Raw genomic sequence first — 27,247 nt, 5'->3', positions numbered from 1 at the left:
GGCACATTGTTAAGGCTCAAACAATGTTTGCTCTCGCGACTGGAGGGAAACAAGGTAGCAGGCAGGAGCGGGGAGTGCGCAGAGAATTCCTGCTAAGACTTGTAAGTCATCCATGGCCCAGCACTGTAACCAGAGAAGTGAGGATGAGACTTCCACTTTGAGAAAGGCCTCTCTGGCCGCAGCATGTAGAGGAATGGGAGGGGATTAGAATGTGTGTGCATGGACTAGGTGGGAGGTAACTGCAGGACCAGCATCTGTGGCACAGATTATCTCTCTTGAATCCCTTCCTCTTCCCGTCTTGAATCCTTTTCCCATTCCTGACCACATCCTCCACCTATCAGAAAGTCACAGGTGTTAAGGAAGAGATTTCTGAGCACACCTTGGACAGAAGTCATGATGATAGGGCCCATGACTAGGAACCTGCTGGGAGAGGTGGCCTACAGTGTGTCTAGAGTACGTGGGGGACCCTGGGAGCATCTTCTGTGGCCGTGGCCCAGGGCAAGCCTGCATCACTTGGTGCTGTACCACTATCAGATCCACCATGGGAGCCATGTGCTGTCTATTCCACAAGGAGCTCTTTCAACAGGGAGACATCAGGCCCAACTGGATTCTAGCCACCTTGGTCTCCAGTCTCCTACTCTCAAGCCCATGAGTGACAATCCAGCACAGGAAATTTGGTTCTGTGAGCAGCATCTATTGGCAAGATGACCAGCAATTCTTGTGTGTGGTTTGCAAAGATCTTACAGAGCACAAATGTTACTTAGTGCTGCAGAAGAACAATGCTAGGTTCCACAAGTAGTCTGTCCTTTTGTTGTCTTGTCTATACCACAGAACCTTTGGTTGACTTGCCTTATTACTGGTTTCAGTCCTATTACAAAACAACAACAACAAATTATTGTATTCTAAACACAGTTCTAAATGCATCAATAGTTTATCTTTTAATCCTGGATTATACAGTTTACAATTACTTGCAAATGCATAGTACCTCACTCCAAAAAACCTCAGGCATCCAGGCATCACAATTTCTCTCTCTGCATGACATAGAAACTTCCATGTCACTAGAGGATTTCACAATCCATATACAAATCCCCTGAAGACTTCTAGGTGTGAAGGAAACATCACTGGACACAACACTGAAAATGGCAATAGGCCAGGCATGGTGGCTCATGCCTGTAATCCCAGAACTTTGGGAGGCTGAGGCGGGAGGATCACCTGAGGTCAGGAGTTTGAGACTAGCCTGGCCAACATGGTGAAACCCTGTTTCTACAAAAAACACAAAAATTAGGTGTGGTGGTGCATGCCTGTAGTCCCAGCTACCAGGGATGATGAGGCAGGAGAACTGCTTGAACCCCGGAGGCAGAGATTGCAATAGGCCAAGATCGCACCACTGCATTCCAGCCTGGGCAACAGAGTGAGACTCCGTCTCAAAAAAAAAAAAATGGCAACAAAAGCCCTGGATAGATAGGGTTTTTTTTTTGTTTTTTTTTTTTTTAGGTGAGCTATAACATCTGGGCAAATAAAAACACACTATGTTATTCCAAGAAAAATGATAGAAATCTAACTTAACCTTGTCAACATGGGGATTCATTATGTTATTCAGCAAACTAAAGGAACAGTAAGAATGTAACTGCATCTCAGGTACAACTGGAACCAGGGATTTGAATGCAACTAAAACTCCCCACCTTTTGTTTTCTCTTCTCTAGATTAGCTCAATTTTTTATACATTTCCTGTATGAACTATAACTATAGCCATTTCTAGATTAATATCTCTTGTCAGCAAAGCAAGACAGAGTTATTCTCTGGTCATGAAGAAGAGAATTCCAGAAAAGAGCTCTGAGTCAAAGGCCAAAATCCTGGCATATCTGGTGCTGTGCAGAGCTGAGAGACTGGCTGAAGAGTGTGTCAGCAGTAAGCTATCCTAGGCATAGGGCCTGACCTAGAAATCAAAAACCCTAATGTAGCAGTATTGCATCATCTATAGCCTAGATTATGCTGCAATGATATACAACTCCCATATCTCACTGGTATAAACCAAAAAGGTTTCTTTTTCATGCTACCTGTTCATCAGGAGTTGCTGAGGGGGTCACTTGGAGTCACTTGGAGATCCAGGCTCGCCAAGCAGCCACTGTTTTCAGTACCAGCTATTGCCCTGCTAGTGGGCAAAGAGGGAGCTCTGGAAGAACATAAACCAGCAGTTAAATTCCCAGTCCAGAAGAAATACACATCACCCCTGCTAATACCTCATTACAGGGCACAGATGATGACAACAATGACCTCTCAGGCTTAAGGACCCTTCAACTCTGAGAGAGGGTATCTAGTGGTCACTCAGTTACTATCCTGTCTTTCCCTCAGATGGAAGTGGGTGTGGTTTCCAACACCCCTAGCTATGTCCCCTGTCCGTGACAAAATCTTTGTAATGAAAAGTTTGAAGTATTTCGGAGTTCACAAGGGTATTTGTTTGCTGTTAAGACTCTTGCTCTCACTTCTACCTGACAAGAGAGAATTTGTATAGACTATTAGACGTGACTATTTTTTTAAAGCACTAGGTATTTGGGGCAGGGTCAACATGTTTCCCTAACAGAAATCACTCATAGATATGTTCTTTGAGGTCATGAATTCTATGAAATAAAAATAAAGAAAGTTATTGAGCCTCTCTTAGATGCCAGCACCATGCTCAGTACTTTCCTTTTTTTCAGTATATTCACATTACTGATTATCCTTCATTTTAGTTACGATCAAAGCAAGAGTTGAAGGAATGTCCTTGGTTCAAGGCTACACCCTAGGAGGCAGAGTCAGAATTTAAATCCAGCTTTCTTTCATTTGAAAGACTGTGCTCTGTGCTGGACCACACTGTACAGTTTTTAAAGTGATCTAACAACGACAGCATCCATCAGTGAACTTTGAGTTTACCAAACAGGAAATTACTCTTAATGGGTTCCTCTAATGGCAGGGCCAGCTCAAGGCAAAATTTTTTGCCTCCTCTCCTTCTTTTTCATTCGACACGATTCTGCTCTATCATCCAGGCTGGACTGCAGTGGCATGGTCACAGCTCACTGCAGCCTCAAACTCCTGGCTCAAGTGATCCTCCCTCCTCATCTTCCCGAGTACCTGGGACTATGGGCACATGCCAACACACCTGCTAATGTTTAAAATTTTTTGTAAGGATGGGGTCTATGTTCCCTAAGGTGGTCTCAAACTCCTGGCCTCAAGCAATCCTCCTGCCTCAATCTTCTGAAGTGCTGGGATTATAGGTATGAGCCACCATGCTCAGTCCCCTTCTCCCTCATTAAAAATATATTTAAAAATTTTTTTCGCTATTCAACTTCTGTTTTAGGTTCAAGGGGTACATGTGTAGGTTTGTTATATGGGTAAACTACAATGCCATGGGAGTTCTGTATACAGATAATTTTGTCGCCCAGGTCATCAGCATAACACCCAAAAGGTAGTTTTTCAGTCTTCACCCTCCTTTCACCCTCTACCCTCAAGTAGGTCCTGGTGTCTGTTGCTCCCTTATGTCCATGTGTATTCAATGTTTAGCTCCCATTTAAAAGTGACAACATATAGTATTTGGTTTTCTGTTCCTGCATTAATTGTCTTAAGATAATGGCCTCCAGCTCCATCCATGTTGCTGCAAAGGACATTATCTCATTCTTTATAGTTGTGTAGTATTCTATTCCATGGTGTATACACACCACATTTTCTTTTTTTTTTTTGAGATGGAGTCTCACCCTGTCACCCAGGCTGGAGTGCAATGGCATGATTTTGGCTCACTGCAACCTCTGCTTCCTAGGTTCAAATGATTATCCTGCCTTGAGTAGCTGGGATTATAGGCACCCACCACCATGCCCAGCTAATTTTTGTATTTTTAGTAGAGACAAGGTTTCACCGTGTTGGCCAGGCTGGTCTCAAACTCCTGACCCCGCCGAACTCCACCCGCCTCAGTCTCCCAAAGTGCTAGGATTACGGGCGTGAGCCACCGCGCCTGGGCTTCTAGGTTGATTCCATATCTTTGCCATTGTGAATAGTGCCATAGTGAACGTATATGTGCATGTGTCTTTATGTAGAACTATTTATATTCCTTTGGGTATAGTAAAGGGATTGCTGGGTTAAACGGTAGTTTTAAGTTATCTGAGAAATTTCCAGACTGCTTCCCACAATGGCTGAACTAATTTACATTCCCATTTGCAGTGTATAAGCATTCTCTTTTCTCCACAACCTCACCAGCATCAGTTAGTTTTTGACTTTTTTAATAATAGCCTTTCTGACTGGTGTGAGATGGTATCTCACTGTGGTTTTGGTTTGCATTCCCCTAATTAGTGATATTAAGCATTTTTTTTCTTATGTTTCTTTTGAAAAGTGTTCATGTCCTTTGCCCATTTTTTAATGGAGTTCCTTTTTGCTTACTAAGTTCCTTATAGATTCTGGTTATTAAACCTTTGTCGGATGCACAGTTTGCAGATATTTTCTCTCATTCTGTAGGCTGTTTACTCTGTTGACAGTTTCATTTTCTGTGCAGAAGCTCTTTAGTTTAATTAAGGCTTCCTTGGCAATTTTTGGTTTTGTTGCAGTTGCTTTTGGAGTCTTCATCATGAAGTCTTTGCCAGGGCTGATGTTCAAAATGGTACTTCCTAGGTTTTCTTCTAGTATTTTCATAGTTTTAGGTTTTACATTTAAGCCTTTAATCCACTTTCAGTTGATTTTTATATATGATGAAAGATAGGGGTTCAGTTTCATTCTTCTGCATATGGCTATCCAGTTATCCCAGCACCATTTATTGAATAGGGAGTTCTTTCCCCATTGCTTGTTATTGTCAATTTTGTTGAACATCAGATGGTTTTAGGTTCGTGGCTTTACTTCTGAGTTCTCTAACCTGTTCCATTAGTCTATGTGTCTGTTTCTGTACCAGTGCCATGCTGTCTTGTTTACTGTAACCTTATAATTTGAAGACAGGTAGTGTGATGCCTCCAGCTTTGTTCTTTTTGCTTAGGATTGCTTTGGCTATTTGAGCTCCTTCTTGGTTCCATATGAATTTTTTAATTTTTTTTCCTAACTCTGAAAAATGTCATTAGCAATTTGAAAAGAGTAACACTGAATCTGTAAATTGCTTTGACCAGTATGGCAGTTTTAACGATATTAATTCTTCCTATCCAGGAGCATGGAATATTTTTCCATTTGTTTGTGTAATCTGATTTCTTTGTGCAGTGTCTTGTAAAATTCTCATTGTAGAGATTGTTCACCTCTTTGGTTAGCTGTATTCCTAGGTATTTTATTCTTCTTGAGGCTGCTGTGAATGAAACTGCATTCTTCACATGGTTCTCTGTTTAGATATTACTGGTGTATAGAAATGCTACAGATTTTTGTAAACTGATTTTGTATCCTGAAACTCTGCTGAAGTTCTTTTTCAGATCTAGAAGCCCTCGGGAAGAGACCATGGAGTTTTCTAGGTATAGAATCATTATCTGTGAAGAGAGATAATTTGACTTCCTCCCCTCCTATCTGGATGCCTTTTCTTTCTTTCTCTCACCTGACTGCTCCGAATAGAACTTCCAGTACTATGTTGAATAGGAGTAGTGAGACTGGGCATCCTTGTCTTGTTCCAGTTCCTAAATAGAATGCTTCTAGCTTTTGCCAATTCAATATTATATTGGCTTTGGATTTGTCAGAGATGGCTCTTGTTATTTTGAGGACTGTAACTTCAAACCTAGTTTGTTGAGGGTTTTTAACATGAATGAATGTTGAATTTTACCAAAAGCCTTTTCTGCATCTATTAAGGTAATCATGTGGTTTTTGTTTTTAGTTCTCTTTATGTGATGAATCACATTTATTGATTTGGGTAGGTTGAGCCAACTCTGCATTCCAGGGATAAAGCCTACTTGATCATGATGGATTAGCTTTTTGGTGTGCTGCTGGATTTCATTTGGTAGTATTTTGTTGAGGATTTTTGCACATATGTTCATCAGGGTTATCGGTCTGAAGTTCTTTTCTTCTGTTGTGTCTCTGCCAGGTTCTGGTATCGGAATGATGCTGGCCTCACAGACTGAGTTAGAGAGGCGTCCCTCTTTCTCAAATTTTTTGGAATAGTTTCAGTGGGAATGACACGAGCTTCTCTTTACATGTCTGGTAGAATTTGGCTCTGAATCCATCTGGTCCAGGACTTTTTCTGGTTAGTAGGCTTTTTATTACTGATTCAATTTTTGGAACTTGTTATTGGTCTGTTCAGGGTTTCAATTTCTGGTTCAATCTTGGGAGGTTGTACGTTCCCAGGAATTTATCCATTCTTCTGGGTTTTCTAGTTTGTGTGCATAGAGGTGTTCATAATAGTCTCCAAGTGGTTTTTTTTGTATTTTTGTGTTGCCAGTGACAACGTCCCCTTTGTCATTCCTGATTGTGTTTATTTGGATTTTCTTCCCTCTCTGTTTCTTAGTCTAGTTAGTGGCCTATCAACTTTATTTATTCTTTCAAAGAACCAACTTTTGCTTTCTTTGATCTTTTGTATGGTTCTTCTCATCTCTATTTTGTTCAGTTCAGCTCTGATTTTGGGTATTCTCTTCTGCTGGCTTTGGGGTTGGTTTGCTCTTGTTTACTTAGTTCCTCTACATGTGATGTTAGGTTGAGATCTATCTTTTGATGTGGGCATTTAGCACTATTGTTTTCCCTTAACACTGCTTTAGCTGTGTCCCAAAGATTCTGGTATGTTTTTATCTTTGTTTTCATGAGTTGTAAACAATTACTTGATTTCCGCCTTAATTTCTCTTTGTTTACCCAAAAGTCATTCAGGAGATTAATTTCCACTTAATTATATGGTTTTGAGAAATCTTGGTATTTATTTTTATGGCACTGTGACCCAGGAGTGTGGTTGGTATTTCAGGTTTTGTTTTTGTTTTTTGAGATGAGTCTCACTCTGTCAACCAGGCTGGAGTGCAATGGCATGATCTCAGCTCATTGCAACCTCCTCCTCCCAGGTTCAAGTAATTCTCATGACTCAGCCTCCTGAGTAGCTGGGATTACAGGCACATGCCACAATGCTTGGCTAAATTTTATATTTTTCAGTAGAAATGGGTTTTCACCATGTTGGCCAGGCTGGTCTCGAACTCTTGACTTCAAGTGATTTGCCCACCTCAGCCTTCTAAAGTGTTGGGATTACAGGTGTGAGCCACCACACCTGGCTGGTATTTCAGGTTTCATGAATTTGTTGAGAATTGCCTTCTGGCCAAGAAAGCAATTGTGGTCAGTTTTAAGAGTATGTACCACCATGTGCAGCTGAGAAGAATGTATATTCTGTTTTTGTTGGATAGACAGTGCTGTTTTTTGTTTTCCATTTGCTTGATAGATCTTTCTCCATCCCCTTACTTTGAGGCTATTGGTGTCCCTGCACATGAGATGGGTCTCTTGAAGACATACAGTTGGGTCTTGCTGCTTTGTCCGACTTGCCACTCTCTGCCTATTAATTGAGGCATTTAGCTCATTTACATTCAAGGTTAATATTGATATGTGCAGATGTGATCCTGTCATCATGTTAGTAGGCTGTTATGTAGAATTCATTGTTCATTTGCTTTATAATGTCAATGGTCTATGTACCCAAGTGTATTTTTGTGACAGCCAGTATTGGTCTGTACATCCCAGGGTGGCTTAAAGCACTAGGAGAAAGCATGAAGCTCATTTGGCAGCTGAGAGTGAGTTCACACCTTGTACTCTAAAATGAGGAGGTGCTCTTTTCTTCCCACTCTAATTAAAGAAGACTGAGAAGCCCTTCAGCCCTTCACTTCCCCCCCCCCCCCCCGCCCCCGGCTACTGCCACCAACTTTGTGGTAGGTTGCTGGCACTTGAGCTCTCCACAGGCCCAGAAGAAAACAGCTTTCTTGAGGTCCTAAGGATACCTGATAATCATTCTCAGAGTTAATGGAATCTTCTGTATTTTCCGTGGATTTTGATTATCTACTTTTTTTTTCTAACTTCTATGAGATTAGAGAATTGAAAGGCTGTCATATCACTGGAACTCAGTCAAAATGTGGTGTCTTCTCCAATATTGTCCAACTAGAAGATGTGGGAATCCCACCTGATATAAGAATTAAGAAATATGACTACAAACAAACTAAAGGGAAAATAAGAGAAGAACTTAAAGGAGAATATTTGGGAGTTTTAGGGAAGTCATAACTGTATTGAGCTAATGTCATCCATATGTCCAAGGGAAAATGAACCTAAATTTACAGGGCAACTTATGTGGGCCAGGTTCCTTCACACATAATTTCAAGTCATGCTAAAATGAATGCATCCAAGGAAAATTTTATCATACACAACTTATGATAAGGAAACTTATGCTTAGGAAGATTAATTAGGAGGTTAAGGTCACCAAGCCTCTAGACTGTTTAGCCAGGACCCAACCCAGGTCTGGCTTCTGTTTGGTTTTGGAGTATGTGTTATCCCCACTCCATCATGCTGCCTCTCCAACCTGCAGCCCAGTGCCCAGGGAACAGGGGTCAGGCCAAGATCAGAACAGGCACTAGCACCAATAGGCCTGGCAAGGTGGGAAGTACAGGGAAGGGGTGACTCCAGCTTACTCTTCTCTGCCTCCCAGAGGGACCATCAGGGCCACTGGCATTGTGGGTGATAGAAGTTGTGAATAGGAGGTAAGGGACATGGATGAGATCATCTCCATGTGAGTATGTGATAGAGTGGCAGGCCAGAAGTTAATAGCCGCATCCAGGGAGCCAAGGATATAGTTCCCAGTAATGGGGCTTGTGTTCTGCTCTCAAGACTGATGAAAGAGGATGGAAGTTGTACTGTTTCTCTACTTCAATAGAAAGTAAGCTAAAAGGAGAAACTGGGAGACAGAAGTTTACAGAAGCAAATTTATAATGGGGTCATATCAAGATAATTCAAGAGGGAAAATAAGACAAGGTGGCTCCTTCCCTAAATTGGTGACACAACACTAATCACTGTCCCCACAGAGTGGCTGGGCCTGACCCCAACTACAGGAGCTCAGCTGTCTCTACCCTCTGGGCGTAGACAGGAGGCAGTGGTCATCCTACTGCAGCCTAATGACTTGAGATTAGAATTGGCCACTGCCCTGCTGCAGGGTGTGTGCTCAGCACACTTTGACAGCTTCATTCTCTGTTCAGTCTTGAGAAAAAAATAACACTAAATAAGGAAGGTGAAGCTACAGAAAGTCCTGACTGTCAGAAAATGTTAAGATATCAGGGCGAGGAAAGACCTTAGAAATCATTCCAAATTTCATAATAGGGGTAAATCAATTGTAAGGGCCATTAAGGTTGTCAAGTGGCAGAACATGGATGCAAACCTAGGGCCCTTCACTCCTCCTCCAGTGCACTTTCCACCATGCCAGGAGGAAGGGTAAAGAGTAAAGGTGCCAGGGGAAGGGCTGAGATTTATCTCCTTCCACTTCTTTTCCTCACTGAAAATGTAGGATAAAAATGGAGCCAAAAATTTAGGTCACTGGACGCTACGGGTCTGCTTCAGATGGATCTATTCTTTTCCCTGGGTTCGGTGAAGTTATTTGGCCATAAAGCCCTAAGCCATGTATAATCGTAACATTTTAAGAAATAGGAGCCAGGTATTAGAAGGTTCCGTTTTCTCTAAAAATAGTTCAAAGTATCTCAATGAAGTTTAGGTATCAAAAAAATAAAAATACTCCAACTTTTAAGAGCATTATGAGTAGTAAAATAAATACTTATAGCAATGGGGGTTTCAGGACAATTAACCTCTTGAACATAAGTAGATATGCTCAAGAAGGCTATCCCAAGGACAGCGTTGCATGCACAAAGATAAGAGACCAAGTTAAGTTCCACAGTCAAAACAGACAGACCTATTTCCTTCCTAGTAGCATCTGTACAGCATAAATAGTGAATGAAGTCATGAAAAGATCCTCAAAGGTCTGTGTTAGAGCAACTGTGGTTAAAATAGTACAGTAGGAAAAGTGAGATTCTCCCGTTGTTACTAATAATTCAGACTTAAGACTTTTTAGAAAGATGATCATCTTTTATTTCTTTCAAGAGCCATGGCTGCAGACCTGGAGAGAGGCCAAAAGACACCTAGGCTTTTTATAAACCAAAGGTTGGGGTATCCACATCAGTCAGCAGTGGCTTCTGCAGCAGCAGCCACAGAAAGTGAGTAATGGAAATTAAAAGATAGAGATGTACAGGAAGTCCTCTTTCCTCATCCAGAGAAGGAAGAAAATAGCAAAAAAATAAGGTCAACCCCACAATCAAGGTAGAGCTGCTCTAAAATTTGAGGTAGCCAATGACCAACACAAACCACCTCGCCTTTCTGAGACTTAGCTCTCCTGTAAAGGAGAAACCACACTGACCCTGGATCAAAATCCCTAGACAGTAGAAGTGACCTTGGATTTCAAGAAGGAGCAAATTACCTCTGCTAATGCAGATAAAGAGGCCACCATTTTTGGTTTTCAGAATTTCACAGGGAAAATAGTCCCATTCTTTGGCCTCCATTAGCCAGAGGCCCAGATGACCCTGTGTCCCTGAGATTGGACATAGCTTTCCCATGGCCTCTTATGAGAACCTGCCCAGAAATAAGTGTTTTGTTGTTGCTGTTGTTTGTTTGTTTGTTTTTTAGACAGAGTTTCACTCCTGCTGCCCAGGCTGGAGTGCAATGATGCAATCTTGGCTCACCGCAACCTCCACCTCCTGGGTTCAAGTGATTCTGTCTTAGCCTCCTGAGTAGCTGGAATTATAGGCGCCCACCACCACGCCCGGCTAATTTTGTATTTTTAGTAGAGACGGGGTTTCACCATGTTGGCCAGGCTGGTCTTGAACTCCTGACCTTAGGTGATCTGTCCACCTTGGCCTCCCAAAGTGCTGGGATTTCAGGCGTGAGCCACTGTGCCTGGCTGCAATAAGTTTTTAATTACCAGAGTCAGTGGTTCCTATCACTGATTGAGCTTACTGATTGGACAATAAGAGGGTCATATGTGGCTGTCTCCAGCCATCACATTAAGGTGACACTTGAGCATGACATGAGGTCTGCATTCTCTACAATCAACTGGATCTGTTCCACTGCTTCCCAGCAGGAGCAGAAGCATGCTTGCGCCAGTTCCTAAACACCATCATTTCATTTTCAGCCCACATCCCTCCCCTGCTCAGATTTCCCACCATCTAAAGCAGCAATCCTCAAATGCTAGTGTGCACAAGGATCTATAAGGCACTTGCTGAAAATGTAGATTCCTGCACCAACCCCAGAGAACCAGAAGCAATCCCTCTAGGGTACAGCTTGAGAATTGGCTATGAAAAAAGATCTTACATGTTTTTGGATAATACTTAAAGATGGTCCTAGAACAGTGCTTCTGGAAATTTTAATATGTAAGTAAATTAAGAGCAGCGTGTTAAAATGCAGACCTTTAAAAACTTTGTGCGGGCTTGAAATTCTGCACTCATATGTTCTCCCAGAGAAGCTGAAGCTGCTGGTTCTTTTGGCCACACTTTGAGTCACCAAAACCCAAAGGATTTCCAGCCTGTATCTGGGTCTAAGAGAGCAAAAATATCACAAACATACATAGTTTTAATCTTCCCTGATTATCTGTGGAGTAGAATCTCCTCCCTTACCTCCAGTCAGACAGGTCCCCATGGATGAGGGGGTACTGCTCTGCCTTGTGTGTCCTCAGTTTCCCTCTACGGAACTCTGTTCTGATCTCAAGCTCCCACTAGACCTGCTATTAGAAGTGCTGAACACTGATTTTCTGTGAGTATAAAGTAGTTAAGAGAAAAAAGAAACATATGTGAGGCTGTAGAGTTTCCATCTGTAGACATCAAGAAATGAGTATGAACTGTTAGGCATTCCCCAAGATTGTTGTTCAAAGATTCTCCCAAGTTTGAGACCTCAAATTCTTTCAGGTGATATTCATATCATTTACTCTTTTTTGTTTGTTTGTTTTCTTTTAACTTAGAAAGTGAATTGCAGCAAGTTTTCTCCTGAAAGAATTGCAAAGATGAACTGTGACCTCTTTCTATATTTATAATTTTTGTCTTAGCGTTAAAAAGACTCCAAGGACAGAAAATTGTACCTAATGATACAGCCTACGGCGCATGCTGTTCCTTTTGTCTACAGTACCTTCTACCTCTGGCTCACATGCACTCTGGTCACTGATGCACCTCCAGTTCTCACAGCTTAGTAAATTATGGTGTAGTGACCACGTCTATGTCCCTACTTCCCCAATCAAATTCTCTGAGCTATGCCAGGGTGAGGATCTGGCCCTTTTGATCTTGTAATTCCCAAAAGTCTGTGGCGGAGTGCAGAGATGACCACTAAATGAAAGAAACACTTGTACTGGTTGAAACAATATTAATAAATACCTTAGGCTCTGTGGTGAACACAGATCAGTAAATAAATGTTGGGCAATCTTCCAGACTCTCAGTGATCCACGGGATATTTGTTCCCCCATAGGGAGCACAGCTAGAGGTCCTTTACCTACCCTGCAGAGACACTGATTTGCATAGGGAGGCCTGGTGCAAGGCCTCTGCTGGGTATGAGCAGCAGTACATGCCTTTGAAGGCTGTGTGCTGTTCAGAACTTGGAGCTGTTTGGGAGCCTCCAATGCCCTGTGCTGACAAGCTGGCCTGGGGCTTCTCCTCGCTAGGGTCTTCTCTCAGTGTCTCAAGGTGTGTACATCTCTTCCTGGGCACACAGGCAATGGGCTAGACAAGCATCTCACTCCTCTAAGGCTTGTCACCAAGCATTCCTTCCAGGGGGTGGGGTTTGGGAATTCCCACTTAATATAGCCCACCTTCTGTCATTTGATATTTTCTAACACTGGAGTGGTGGTTCCCAATCTCTTCACCATCAAGGAGGCTTAATTTCTACCCTCTCTATTTTAATACGGTTTTAACTACCAAACAGAATCCTCTAAGTGATCATTTGTTTTCTTATACTGTTCATCAGACAGATGTAAGGAAATAAGTGAGATATTGAGATCCTAGTCTGGGCTAGCTGAGTTACGGGGGCTGCTAAAACTCTAGTAATAGGAACAGCTGTCTGCCTTCCATTCTCCTGCTATGGCAGACACTTATTTCCTTTAGAATCAGACCCCGGAGATACACGATTCATAACCTTATGGCTAGAAATAAGAGGACATGATCATTCTACAGGTCCCTTGCTCCCTTGAATTACCTCTCCTGGGCTCATTAAGAACAGGCACATGAACAAAGAAATCCAGGGTTGAGCCACAATCGCACAAAAATCTGTCCACAGATAACACCTCAAGGAGGTAGGGGCTGCCCACCTGAGTCACTGTTGTCAACATAATGCAACCTAACCATCCTGTTTTGCGTTTAGCTATTCAAGACTTTTGTAACCAGTCCCTGTGGTATGGGTTCTGTTTTCCCAATTGTACCCTGACTGAATCACTGGGTATCATGTCAGAGGAGTGGGACCTACTTAACCTCTTTTCCCTGGTGTCCTGGAGCCCAGGGGCTCCTATGTGGCAATGGGTGCCAGATACCTTTCCTCAGCTAGGAAATAGGGGTCCAAATTTCCATAATATCTATAGATTGATTTCTTTAAAACTTATTTGTTGCCAAAATACAAATACCCTGGGCTTAGGAAGAAATTAATACTTATCAAGACTATGTCAAATAAAAACAACTACCACTAACTGAAACTGCTTAGTTATCAGATATATTACACATACTACTCCATGTAATCCTCCCAACAAAATGATGTCAGCTAAGAGATGAGAAACTGGGGCCCACACCAGTGAAGCCCCCTGGCATAAGTCACACAGGCAGGAAATGGTAAAGCAAAAATCCACACCTAGGTCTTCCTGGGCTTTGCCACAATGCACACTGGCTTCTTCACTGTGGATACTGCCTGACAGAATGAGACTCAAGTAATTACAAGGATTCATCAGAAGGGAAAAGCTGACATGACCAGAACTAGAACACAGCCCAGGGAATGCAAATCTGGGTAGATCATGGTACTCGAAGCCCAAGGATCATTTGAAAGAGGTTAAAAAAAAAAAAAAAGGAGCAAAACGCACAAGTGAAAGGGAGGTGACACTTAACTATAGCTTAATTTTTACTTCAAAGACTGCTCAGCTCATTTTGGGAATGTGAGGGGAATTAAGACGGTTCTGGATAGGTTTGTAGAAGAAGCAAGGTGTGTGTGGTATATGTGGGGACAAGGGGAGCAATTATATCCTAGACTGTATCCAATATTTTTCTGGGACGAAAGACAGCAAATGTAGACGTGAGGAAGTAGTAGCTTGAGTGGTGTCGGTGCCATAAAGGAGACCAAGGGAAAAACCTCTGATGACCATGGGGATAGTGTAAATTGAGTAGCAAGAGAAAGGAGGACTGCAGAAGTTCAAGAATGATGAGAATTGAGGAAATGAAGACAAACACAGACAACTTCACTGCAGGAAAAGAGAAGATGGTGTTACACAGGTAAACAGGATCAAGAAATGGCTTTTTTTTTTTTAAATTCAGAGTCCCCCTCTGTCCCCAGGCTAGAGTGCAGTGGCATGATCTCAGTTCATTGCAACCCCCGACTCCCTGGTTCAAGTCTCCTGCCTCAGCCTCCGGAGTAGCTGGGATTACAGGCATGCGCCACCATGCCTGGCTAATTTTTGTATTTTTAGTAGTGATGGGGTTTTGCCATGTTGGTTAGGATGGTCTTGATCTCCTGACCTTATGATCTGCCCGCCTCAGCCTCCCAAAGTGCTGGGATTACAGGCGTAAGCTACCGCACCCGGCCTGGCCTTTTTTTTTTTTTTTTTTTAACAGAGTTTAGCTCTATTGCTAAGGCTGGAGTGCAGCAGTGCAATCTCAGCTCACTGCAATCTCTGCCTCCCAGGTTCAAGCAATTCTCCTGCCTCAGCCTCCTGAGTAGCTGGGACTACAGGCATACACCACCGCACCAGCAAATTGTTGTATTTTTAGTAGAGATGGGGGTTTTGCCAATTGGCCAGGCTGGTATAGAAGTCCTGACCTCAGGTGATCCACTCACCTTGGCTTCCCAAAGTGCTGGTATTACAGACATCAGCCATCGTGCCCGGCCAAGAAATGACTTTTAAAAATGCTGATTTGAAAGCAAAAGAGAAGGAAGTAGAGGAGAGATTTATGATTTTAAGAAAAAAGAGGAATATGAAAATATCCAACTTTAAAAGAGTTATGATCAAAACGATAGTTGGTGTGGAATAGGCTGTTTTCCTAGAGAAATATTTTTGGAGTCATTTGTCTGTCTTCCCAGATATGGGCTCAGCTTCCTATAACAAGAGATCATGTTGGTCTTGATTACCCTGTATCCATGGGAACTAGCACAATGTCTAACGCAGAACCTTAATAAAACTTGTTTCTTAGGAACTCTTTCAATATTTGGAAAGTGAACTCTTAATGGGTATCTTCAATGCTCCATGCCCTTCCTCTATTGCAGAGATATAGGGTAATTTCCATGAGGAGTTTGTAAAGATCTGGGTTTCTGAAGAAGGTGCTGTCTCAGGTCAACAAAACAGAAGGATCAACTTTGCTCTTTTCACCAGCCAAAGGGCAGACTCTAGAAAGATGGTTTTAAACCTTCTCTTCCTGCATTTGTAAGTGCACAAAGATGCCATGCCTTTATTTCTCTAGAACTGGTTTTTCTTCCTCACAAGTCTCTAATCTATAACCTTAGTCCAGTCCAATGGACAAGACCATGAGGAACCTCAAATGCCCTTCCAAAGAGATTTAGATTTTACTCAAGAGGTGAAGGGGAATCATTAAAGATGAGTAGGGGAATACTACAGTCAGAGTTTTTTGTTAGAATATCACTGAGGAGGCCAAAGACTGGCAGTGTGACAAGGGAGTGAGACCAAATGCTCAGATAAAGGTAGGGAGGCAATTGTTATAGTCCAGAACTGAAACAGGACAGTGGAAGTGGAAATGGAGGGAGGGGACAACAAAGACATGTTTAGAGATATCAGAAAAATAGGCATACAGGAAGGGAAAACATATCTCATTAATTAAGAAAGCAATGGCATACTGGATACCAACAGCAAATAGCAAAGAAATTGCTGTGTGTGTGTGTTTTTCTTAAGGGAAAAAAATGAGGATAAAGGGAAAAGAAAGTGATGTTACTAGCCCTCCATGTAATCTCCAAATATCTCTTCCCAGTAGTTCCATAACTGAAGGGTCAGGATCTCCATTCACGGATCTTTCTGTGGTGCTCTAAAGGGGCAGACTGAAGACTTTAAGAGCTATCACTTTCAGGTGGCTTTTCAAGCAGGAGAATTCATGGGATGAAGAGGACATGGTTATTCTTTACAGATTCACTGAAGTGAATCTGGGGGCTGATTGATGACAACACCGTGTTGATCGCAGAGATGACAAAGGGGCTGAGTGTGAAATAATGGAGTTTCTGAAACCCCTGTGATGAATATGTCCACTCTTCCTTTTCATCAACTGCTGGTCCCTATCTCATCCTTCTCCTATCCCAACACCATTATTCCTAAATCTGAGCTCAGGCTTGCCAGCACCTCTAGGAGTAAATCACCAGACTGAGACCAGAGCAACAAGAAAAGCAGAGATAAATGACTCAATAAGACAGCCACAGGAGGCAGGGCAAGGTGGCTCACGCTTGTAATCCCAGCACTTTGGGAGGCCGAGGCAGGCAGATCACGTGGTCAAGAGATTGAAACCATCCTGGCCAACATGGTGAAACCCTAGCTCTACTAAAAATACAAAAATTAGCTGGGCATGGTGGCATGTGCCTGTAGTCCCAGTTACTGGGAGGCAGAGGCAGGAGAATCACTTGAACCTAGGACGTGGAGGATGCAGTGAGCCGAGATCATGCCACTGCACTACAGCCTGGTGACAGTAAGACTCTGTTCGGAAAAAAAAAAAAAAAAAAAGCCAAAGGAAAGGGACTAGAAGAGAGAGAAATACAAAAGAATAGAAAATCTGGGCCAGGTGTGGTGGCTCATGCCTGTAATCCTAGAACTTTGGGAGGCCAAGGCAGACAGATTGCCTGAACTCAGGAGTTCGAGACCAATCCAGGCAACATGGCAAAACCCCATACAAATACAAATACAAAACATTAGCTGGGCATGGTGGTGCATACCTATAGTCCTAGCTACTTGGGAGGCTGAGGCATGAGAATCACTTTAACGTGGGAGGCGGCGGAGGTTGCAGTGAGCCGAGAATTTGCCACTGCACCACTGCATTCCAGTCTGGGCAACAGAACAAGGCTCTGTCTCAAAATAAAATAAAATAAAACTCTATCACCATCACCTGGGTAGTTCCTTCCATTCTCCTATGACTTCCAATAAGTCATTAGCCGGTCACCTATCATCTCTTTAATTTCTTCAAAAACAAAATCTCAAACTTGCCTTTAGCAAACTGAGAAACTTTCAGGAAACACAGAAACACGTCTTCAGGACCTTGGACAACAGAAAAAAAGCCTTTCTCCCCAACCAACTCCGCCAATGCAGGACACTCACACCAGCAAGACTGCTGAGGAAATGTGACATCTCAACATGCTGATGAGGGAAAGAACGAATAAAGGGCCATACAGTCATCAATGGAGAGTGTTCAGGGGAGGTATGAAGACTCAGGCTACAACAGTCAAGAGGAGCCCTGGGCCCTACAGAATGCCTAGTCCGACTTCCTAATACTCTAAGCCAGAGAAGGACATTCTCTACACCTACATTACAGCCAACTTCCCTCTTCAGACACTGATTTTTAAAAGAATATATAGAATAGAATATTGAGACTTTTTCAAATTCCTTAGGGAAAAATGCATAAAAATAGAACTTGCAGTTCATGGATCTAGAAATAGCCTTACAAATGATAAAGAAAATTTCACAAAGGTAAAATATCTCACCAAGGTAGAGTAACACAAGAGCTGTTGACCCAGGATTAGTCCTTGGACAGTGTTTTTTAATTTATAGTTGGTGAGTGGCTAAAGATCTGGATTCTTCTTCTAGCTCTGCCACACACCAGATGTGTGACCTTTGGCAAATTACTTAATCATGCTGAGCCTTGGGTTCCTTGTTTGAACTGAGCCCCCACCCCCACCCCATGTGTTAGGCACTGTTAGGGAATGAAAAACAAAATCAATCTCCATGCTAAAGTAGCTCTCCAGTGTGGCACAGTTCAGACATGAAAATATCAATAATCCAACAATACTAGTTAAACATACAAAAGTAGTACAGAGAAAAACATTAATAACCTGATGTTTAGAGCAAGATTAGGAGGGCTTCACAATATAAGCAAAGGGAAATCCAGGAAGAAGTAAAAGCATCAAGCGGTGCAACAGGGCATTAGATTTAGGAAACCATCAATAATTTAGTTTTGATGGATAGCAATGGTGGTGGGGAGAGATACAGGGTAATGAAACCTATCATATACTGATGTTGTAGAAGTCAAATGAGACAAGTCACTATAGATAATCATTAGCTACTATTATGCCAACAGCTATCCCTATGAGAAAAAAATTCCTTAATTTAATATTTATAGAAAACCTGTTTGCTCACTATACTAGGGGCAGCTCCTTTTGGTCCCTTTCTAAAGAAATAGAGCCAGTTTGAGAAACAGGAAAATCAAGTTCCGTACCTTCTTAGTCTATGAAACACCAGTCAAGAGGTAAAAGTGCTTCCTCTATCCATATCCTGATTCTTCCACTGAAATGTCACTTAGTGGAGCACATCTTTTACTTGTGTGATTTGAAAACAAGGCTTTGCCTATAGACCAGGGTATGCAAGGGATCACCTCTGGGATGATCTCATGGCACTGAGAACTCAAGCAAGATGGTAACGTAAGAGTCAGATTTGATAAAAGTCCATTTCCCAGGACCACTTGACAATAAGGGCACAGAAAAGTGGTCTGAGGAATAATCTTCACGCTATTACCATTTTCAGCCTCTTGTACTTACTACTAATTTTCTTAGTTTCCTATAATTAGATATGTACACATGAGCTAGTAGCAGCCACAGTCCTACAATCTGACTAGTTCATGCCCAACTCCATGCCTACATCTGGCTATTGTAGTGTCACAGAAAGTCTCCTCTCTGGTGAAGAGTATCTAGAGACACCCATGAATTTTAATATCTATACCCTGTACTGGTTTGAACAGTGTCCCCCAAACTCATGTCCACCCAGAACCTCAGAATGTAATCTTATTCGGAAATAGGGTCTTTGAAGATACAATCAAGTTAAGATGAGGTCATACTGAATTAAAGGTGGACCCTTAATTCAACAACTAGTTTCCCTATAAGAGGGAAACTTGGATGCAGACAGACACACCCACAGAGATGGAGGGAGAGATTGGAGTGATGAGTCTACAAGCCAAAGAATGCCAAAGATTGCTGGCAAATGCCAAAAGCTAGGAGAGAGGCACGAAACAGATGCTCCCTCAGACCCTCCAGGAGGAACCAACCTGGCTGACACTTGGATTTCAGACTTCTGGCCTCCAGAATTTTGAGGGAATACATTTCTGTTGTTTTAAACCACCCAGTTTTTGGTAGCTCATTAAAGCAGCTCTAGGAAATGAATGTATACTACCACCACTCCACAGTACATCTATTTTCCTTCTATGTGCCCAACTTTTATTATCTTCTCAGAGGATGGTTATAAACCCTAGTTATTGTATCAACACATGGGAAGGGACACTGAGCAGAACAGCAGGAGAATGAACAATTAGTATCAGATTAGCAACTTCACAGGTAAGGTAAAGGGCATGGGAATTTACTTCTGAAGGCTCTATAATATGACACTCTTTAAAAACCTTGTGGTTTTGGTATATATATCTACACGTTCTTTGATATGCTTCCTTTGAAAAGGCAGAGCCTAATTTCCCTCCCTTTGAGTGTGGTCAGTGCTTGATGACTTGCTGCTAACAAACAGAAGTGATAGATGTGAATTAGGTCATTAAAAACACTGTAGCTTTCTCCCTGCTCTCGCTCTTAAATCACTTGCTCTGGGGGATGCTAGCAGCCATGCCATGAAGACACTCTAAAAGGAGATTTATGTGACAGGAAACACACCTTCTGCCTCAGGCACACCCAGCACACCCTGCCAGGCACATGAGTGAGCCACCTTGGAAGAGGATCCTCCAGCCCTGCTCACACTTTCAGAACTGCAGCCCCAGCTGATATCAACTGGAACCACATTAGACTCTGAGCCAGAGCCACTCAGCTATGCCATTTCCAGATTCCTAACCACGCAAACTGTGAGACAAGTTTATTGTTTTCAACCATTAATCTTTGGAGAAAAACAGGGCAATAGATAACTAACATAAGAACCTTTAACATAGTCTTCAAGTCCTTGTAAGTACTCTTCCTGCCTACAAGATACCCACTATGTGATTTCTTCCTGCCCCTAACATACCTCTGGAACAAGTGCAATTCCAAATCCCTTAATCCAAGCTAGAGCATAGAATTCACAGGACCCCTGCCTTTGTCCTCCTGCAGCTCAGAGACTGACATCCATATCATGAATGCACTAAGAAAGGGAGAATCATGAGTGGAATCCAGTATCAGTAGCTGGGAGCAAAGGACACTTGAGGTAAGGGTCCTCAGGTTTTTCACTGTGCCTGTGAAAAAAATTAAAATAGGAAAGAAAATTTAATCATTTAAAACAAACATTCATTGAGTATATTCAGTGGCAAGCATAGTACCAGACAGCAGGCATAAAAATGGTCCCTGCTTAGAAATTCACAGGAATGACAAATAAGTTTTGTAACAGAAGCTACTGCTGTACCATTTATATTCCCTTAGACCAAGATCTGGCTACAGAATTTGTGAATCCCTGTGCAAAACAAAAACGTGGGGTCCCTTGTTCAAGAATTTCAAGAGGATAGCAGTAGACCAGTAAAACAACTCCATAGGTATATGCCCATGAAGCTAGCCCTGCCTCAGGCATTCACCTCTGTGTGAAGGCTACTAACTGTTCTTTCAGTAAACTTTTTTCTGGCTGACTGGGATGCTTAATTTGCACCAAGGGAAAACTTAATATCCCTGAAAGCAGCACTCAACCAACGGCAAAATGGCAGTTGGTAGATAAATGCTCCAGCTTCTTCCCCCCTTGGATGGTATAACTGAGAACTATTCCAGTGTTGAGTTTTTCAGTGGGATTGAGATGCAAGTGTCCACAGTGTAACTGGGAGATTTCTTAAAATCACCTCTAAAATAAACTACTTATACTCACATTCGTATCTCACAGTCTGCTTCTTGGTAAACCCAAACCATGATATCTTTCATCTTTTGAGCCAACTCTAACTTGGAATACAGTACAGCGAAAAAAATCTAAAGCTGCATCTCATTCAACAGGAATGAATGTAATATAGTAACGTTGGTCCTAACCATGGCAAGGAAAGTGGTGGCTCTTTAAATCTGAATGATGAAAGACCTGTGTTTGGACTTGGAGACAAAAAGCTGTTAATGAAGGCTGTTAACCAGCAGTTACAGTGTCTTATTTGTTTTAGAGCTACTTCTTTCCATAATGTACAAGTGGATCAAAGGGTGGCAAGACTGAAGGTAGGAAAACCAATTAGGAAATGAGAAACTCGCAACTGGTAAATAGGACAGGATATCTACCTGGATGACCACCCACATCATTGACCAAAATGGAGAAAGCACACTAAGTTGTCAAGAATAAATCAATCTGTGTTGCATAAGTGGTCACAAGTACTGGGATCACCTACCCATTGAGCCCCTGAATTTAACTAGCAAGGAGTGGGAAATAAAGAAGGCCAAGCAACCGATGATGAGCACTGGGAACTGATGGCTCTTTTTCATACTAAGACCAAATTAGGAACACAAAGCACTGACAATGCTGCCCTATCCACCACTCAAGGAGTACTTATCAAAATCAAAAGAAGAACTTGTATCCTAAAGATGGTATCACAATGGGCCTACTGAAAGCTAAATCTTATGACTTCTTAGGAATTTAGAGATGATCACTCCATGAGACACTGAAATGGTGTCTAGCTTGGCAAGGTAGAAGTCTGTTTCTCTGACATGTGATGGTCTTGTTGTAAGTAGTCCTGGACTAAAATGCTGTCAGCAACATAGACTTCCTCAGTGTTCCTGCTCTGGAACTCCCAAGGCAGTGGTTCCCAAACTCTGCTGCACACTGAAATCACTTGATTTTTTTAAACAATGATATCTGGCTTCCACCCTGAGACATTCTCATTTGATTGGTACACATGGTGTGACCTGGGAACTGGGATTTTTAAAGTTCCCCAGGTAATTCTAACATGCAGCAAAGTCTGGAGATGACCACCACCACATGGTCTGAGAGGGTTTACCGCCATACCTGCACTGCACTCCAGACAGTGGGACAAAGCAAGGGGCATGAACCAGAAGCTGCACACACCATCTCTGCTCACCCTCACTGGCCAGTCACATGGCCATACCTGGTTGCATGAGATTCTGAAAAATGTAACTTGTATTCATCCAGCCATGTTCCCAGCTAAAAATTTTTAGTCAGGAAGAAGAGGAAGACAGGTATTGGAAGATAACCAGCAATCTCTCCCACCCCCACACTTGTCTTTTTCAAACAGAAGCAGCCCAATGTGGCAAAAGTACTAATCCTTAGATTTGGAGACAAAACTCAACAACGGGCTTCTCTGACTTTTGTCAGACATCTTACACATCACATGTAGATATAGTCAGAGACTGTAACGAATCATTGCCAGTGGGAGGAAGATACAAGCTTGGAGATATGCATCAGAATGACTACCCATGCAAATTCCTGAATTTGAGTGAGGTGTTGGAAGAATAAATTGTTCTATGGGACAAAATCAGGTGCAATATCAAAATTCCATGTACCCACTCTAGGTTGACTGAATACAGTGAAGCATTTCCAGTACAACAATATAGGAAAACTTAAAATAAAGGGGTATTCTCAAAATTCCACTAAATATATCATCTCTGGCCTGAAACTATCTTGTTAAACTACTTGTTGAAACTCTTCACTCTAGATTTGCTTGGTGCTGCCTTTGCATTCAAGTCCTGTTTTCCAGAAGAAATACAGACATAATCCAATTGTAATTTCATCACCATGCATCTTGGATGCTGCAGTTAGCCTAAATAAAATATACTAATCATATGAGTGACAGTGATTTTTTTAATCATAAAAAGTATTATCAAGCTCTTTATAAATAACTTTCATATTACAAATATGGCATTAACTAAACCACTGCTTTACAGAAAATCACTTTTACGACACCAGTATTATATACTGTTTAAAAGTTTAAAAAGGTAGTTTGTTTGAAGTCACATAACTAGTAAATTACTAGTTATAACAGAGTAAATTGAATTAAGTTATAACTAGTAAAGGACTAAACTTCTAGACTTTAACTTCTGATAGTCTGACTTCAAAAATCTCTTTTCTTTTTAAAATTATAGCATGGAGCACCGTGTATATCATGATATAGCTGTATTACTTTGCAGGGTTTTCATGTCTAAGTAATTTTCTCCTCCTGTTCCACTTCCACCCTCCCATTCACTCTCTTTTCTCCTAGCAGACAAACTCCTTACCTGTCTGCCAGTCCCCAACCCCATGCATGCATTACCTCATGGAAGGAGGGAAGGCGGGCAGGGAAGAGAGGACCTCCTAGCCCACCACCTTCCAACACACCTCTGCAAAGCCCAGGCCCTTTCAGGCACCCCAGTCACAGCCACACCAATCTTCTAGCTACTGCTCAGCACACACTTACACCTGGTTTCCCTGTACTTCTCATTTGTAGTTTTGGCTTTTAGTCTAGTTCAGAGATTCCTTCAATTCACATTAAGTATCCATTTCCTGTCTGATAGTCTTGTCTCTGGTCCCTTTTTTTGTCTTATCCATTTGGACTTCTATTCCTAAGCAAAACATTCTAAATTCTATTTTCATACTCTTACTCCTTAGCCCAGATCACCAGAAGCTCCCTACTATCAATACAAATTGGAAAATCTCTGGTGTGATTATGAGGAAACCATTCAGTATTTTCTTTGACACTATTAAACAACCTTGAGTTTGCCTAATGTTAGTACTAAAGGCCAGGTTGTAAAATAGTAAAACCTGCAGCGGTCTCTAAGGCAAGCAGCTGTTTATTATAGTTGTTATGTGTTGGGGAAAGGAAGATTTAAAAAATCTTCTAAGGAACATTTTTATAGATCTGTTTACTTAAGTAAAGCATATACAGGAAGATGCAGGAATCATAATAAATGCTTATGAAGCAAAACTAAAGGCACTGTACTACTACATCCAGATTCACATACAAAGGACAAAGAGCTTATATCCAGACTGTATGTGTCTGTTTTCGCACTGCTATAAAGAAATACCTGAGACTGGGTAGTTCAGTTTATAAAGAAAAGAGGTTTACGGTTCTGCAACCTGTACAGGAAGCACAGTGGCTTCTGCTTCTGAGGAGGCCTCAGGAAATTTACAATCATGGCCGAAGGTGAACAGAAAGCAGGCACATCTTAAATGACAGGAGTAGGAGAAAGAGAGAGAGCGGGGAGGTGCTATACATTTAAGCAACCAGATCTCACAAGAACTCACTATCACAAGAACAGCACCAAGGGGAAAATCCACCCCCAAGATTCAATCACCTCCCACCAGGCCCCACTTCCAACATTGGGGATTTTAATTCGACAGGAGATTTGGGAAGAGACACAAATCCATATTACAGACTGTATAAAGAATCCCTCCAGTCCAGGCGTAGTGGCTCATGCCTGTAATCCCAGGGCTCTGGGAGGCCAAGGTAGGAAGAGTGCTTGAGGCCAGGAGTTTGACACCAGCCTGGGCAACATAGTAAGACTCTGTCTGTACAAAAGAAAAAAAAAAAAAAGGAACTCCTCCAGGTACAGGGGATGCTGGATACAGAGTCAAGGGTGATTATTCCCCAGTTTTAAGATTTAATGTCTGCCCTCTTAGGCTTTGGACTTGCTTGGGGCTTGTTAACCCTTTCTTTTGGCTTCCTTTTCCCTTTTCAAATGGGAATGTGTATCCTATGCCCATCCTGCTACTGTACCTTAGAAGTAGATAACTTGTTTTGATTTCACAGATGGAACTTTGGACTTCTAAGGTGATGCTGAAACAAGTTAGGACCTTGTGGACATGGGGATTAATGTAGTTGTATGTGAGAAGAACATGGGTTTGGGGGACCACAGGCAGAATGCAATGGTTTGAATGTCTGTCCCCTCCAAAACTCACGTTGAAACTTAACCTTCAATGTGGCGGTATGGACAGGTGGGGCCTTTAAGAGATGTTCACGGATTAATGGGTTATCATGGGAGTTAGACCAGTGGCTTTATAAGAGGAAGAGACTTCAGCCAGCATGCTCTGCTCCTTTGCCATGTGATGCCCCATACCACCTCAGGATTCTGCAGAGTTCCCATGGGTAAGGAGGCTCTGACCAGATGCATCCCCTTGACCTTGGACTTCCCAGCCTCCGGAACTGTCAGAAATGAATGTTATTTTTTTTCTAAAAAACAAACAAAAAATTCCTTATAAGAAAAAGGTTGATGACTCGATGGAAAAATGTGAGAACAGATGTTTCAGAATAGAGAATACCAAATAGCCTATAAACATAGGACAGTATATACTATCTCATTTGTAATCATGGAAAAATACTCAGTAAAAATGGCCAAAATTCAAGTCTGAAAACACCAAGAACTGAGAGAATGTGAAGCAATGGGGACTCTGCACTGCTTGGAGGAGCTGCTGTGAGCCGACACTAGGGAGAATGAATGGATCTGGGAACAGAGATTAACATGTAAATAGTTCTCTTTGACAGTGAAAGGGTCTGTTCAGGTGTGAGTACATTCTGGGTCTTACAAAGGAGGGCAAGAAAAAACAACAGTTTCCCTTGGTGGGTGTAGATCTCAGGCAGATAAAGAAACTTCAGCTTATTTGAGAGAGGAGGTAGGGGATGGGGAGGTCCCAGAGAACTGTGGGTTTCTTCAGTTCACTATGCCACAGCACCATATTTTCAGGTATGAGTTCTGAGCCCCACAAATAGCACTTAACCATAGACATAGTGATGTAAGTATAAAACATACACTAGGTTTCAAAGACTTAGTATACAAAAGAACATAAAATATCTTATTTGTAATTGTTTAAAAATGATTACATGTTAAAATGATAATACTTTAAATATAATGGGTTAGGTTGGTAAAATAAAATATATTATTAAAGTTAATTTTACCTGTTTTTCTTTACCTTTTTTAATGCAGCTATAATTAGAAAACCTAAAATCATATAAGCAGCTTACTAAAATTAATTTTACCTGTTTTTCTTTACCTTTTTTAATGCAGCTATAATTAGAAAACCTAAAATCATATAAGCAGCTTGCATTATATTTCCTTTTCTGAGACAGTCTCACTGTCACCCAGGTTGGAGTACAGTCGTGTGAGCTGGGCTTATTGCAACCTCTGACTCCTGGGTTCAAGTGATTCTCCTGCCTCAGCCTCCCAAGTAGCTGGAATGAATTACAGGCTTAAGCCACCAGGCCTGGCTAATTTTTTTGCATTTTTAGTAGAGATGGGGTTTTGCCATGTTGGCCAGGCTGGTCTCAAACCCCTGACCTCAAGTGATCAACCTACCTCGGCCTCCCAAAGTGCTGACATTACAGATGTGAGCCACTGCACCTGGCTCGCTTCCATTGTATTTCTATTGGACAGCACTGCTCTGGAGAAAAATTAAGATTCTCCTTTTATATGATATTTTTAAAAACAAATATTTAAATGTAAGGAATAAAAAATATTGTAAGAAAACCCAAGAAAGCAAATTAGAATCTAGAGGTCAGGATGGATTTCTTAATGAGGACAGGTAGGGGTGTGTGTGTGTGTGTGTGTGTGTGTGTGTGTTTGCATGCATGGACACACGGATAGGGCAAGCACACATGCATGTGTGCAAATGTATGCAGACTGATAAAATCAACAATCCAACAAGAAAAATGGTCAAAGGATAGAAGTGAAAATGCACAGAAAAACAAATCTGAATGGCAAACAGTAACATAATCAAAATTACTAAAGGAAGAGAAAACATAATTAAAAGTAACTAAGACTTCTCTTTACTGGCTGGAAAAAATAACATAAATAATATGTATCTTTGCTGGGCAAGTGGGAAGGGGGCAGGATCATACATTGTTGTAAGGAAATGTAAAGGTTAACAGCCTACTGAGAAAGCAATATGGCAACATCCATCAAGTTAGAAATATGCCATATCCTTCAACCCAGAAACCTTTTTCACAAAAATCTACCACCACAGGACATGTCTTCAGAAAGTTATTATTGTAATACTGTGTAGCAGAAAAAA

Source organism: Colobus angolensis, unplaced genomic scaffold, assembly GCF_000951035.1.
Source record: "Colobus angolensis palliatus isolate OR3802 unplaced genomic scaffold, Cang.pa_1.0 Scaffold238, whole genome shotgun sequence".
Taxonomy (NCBI): domain Eukaryota; kingdom Metazoa; phylum Chordata; class Mammalia; order Primates; family Cercopithecidae; genus Colobus; species Colobus angolensis.
This window is presented reverse-complemented; position numbering follows the sequence as displayed.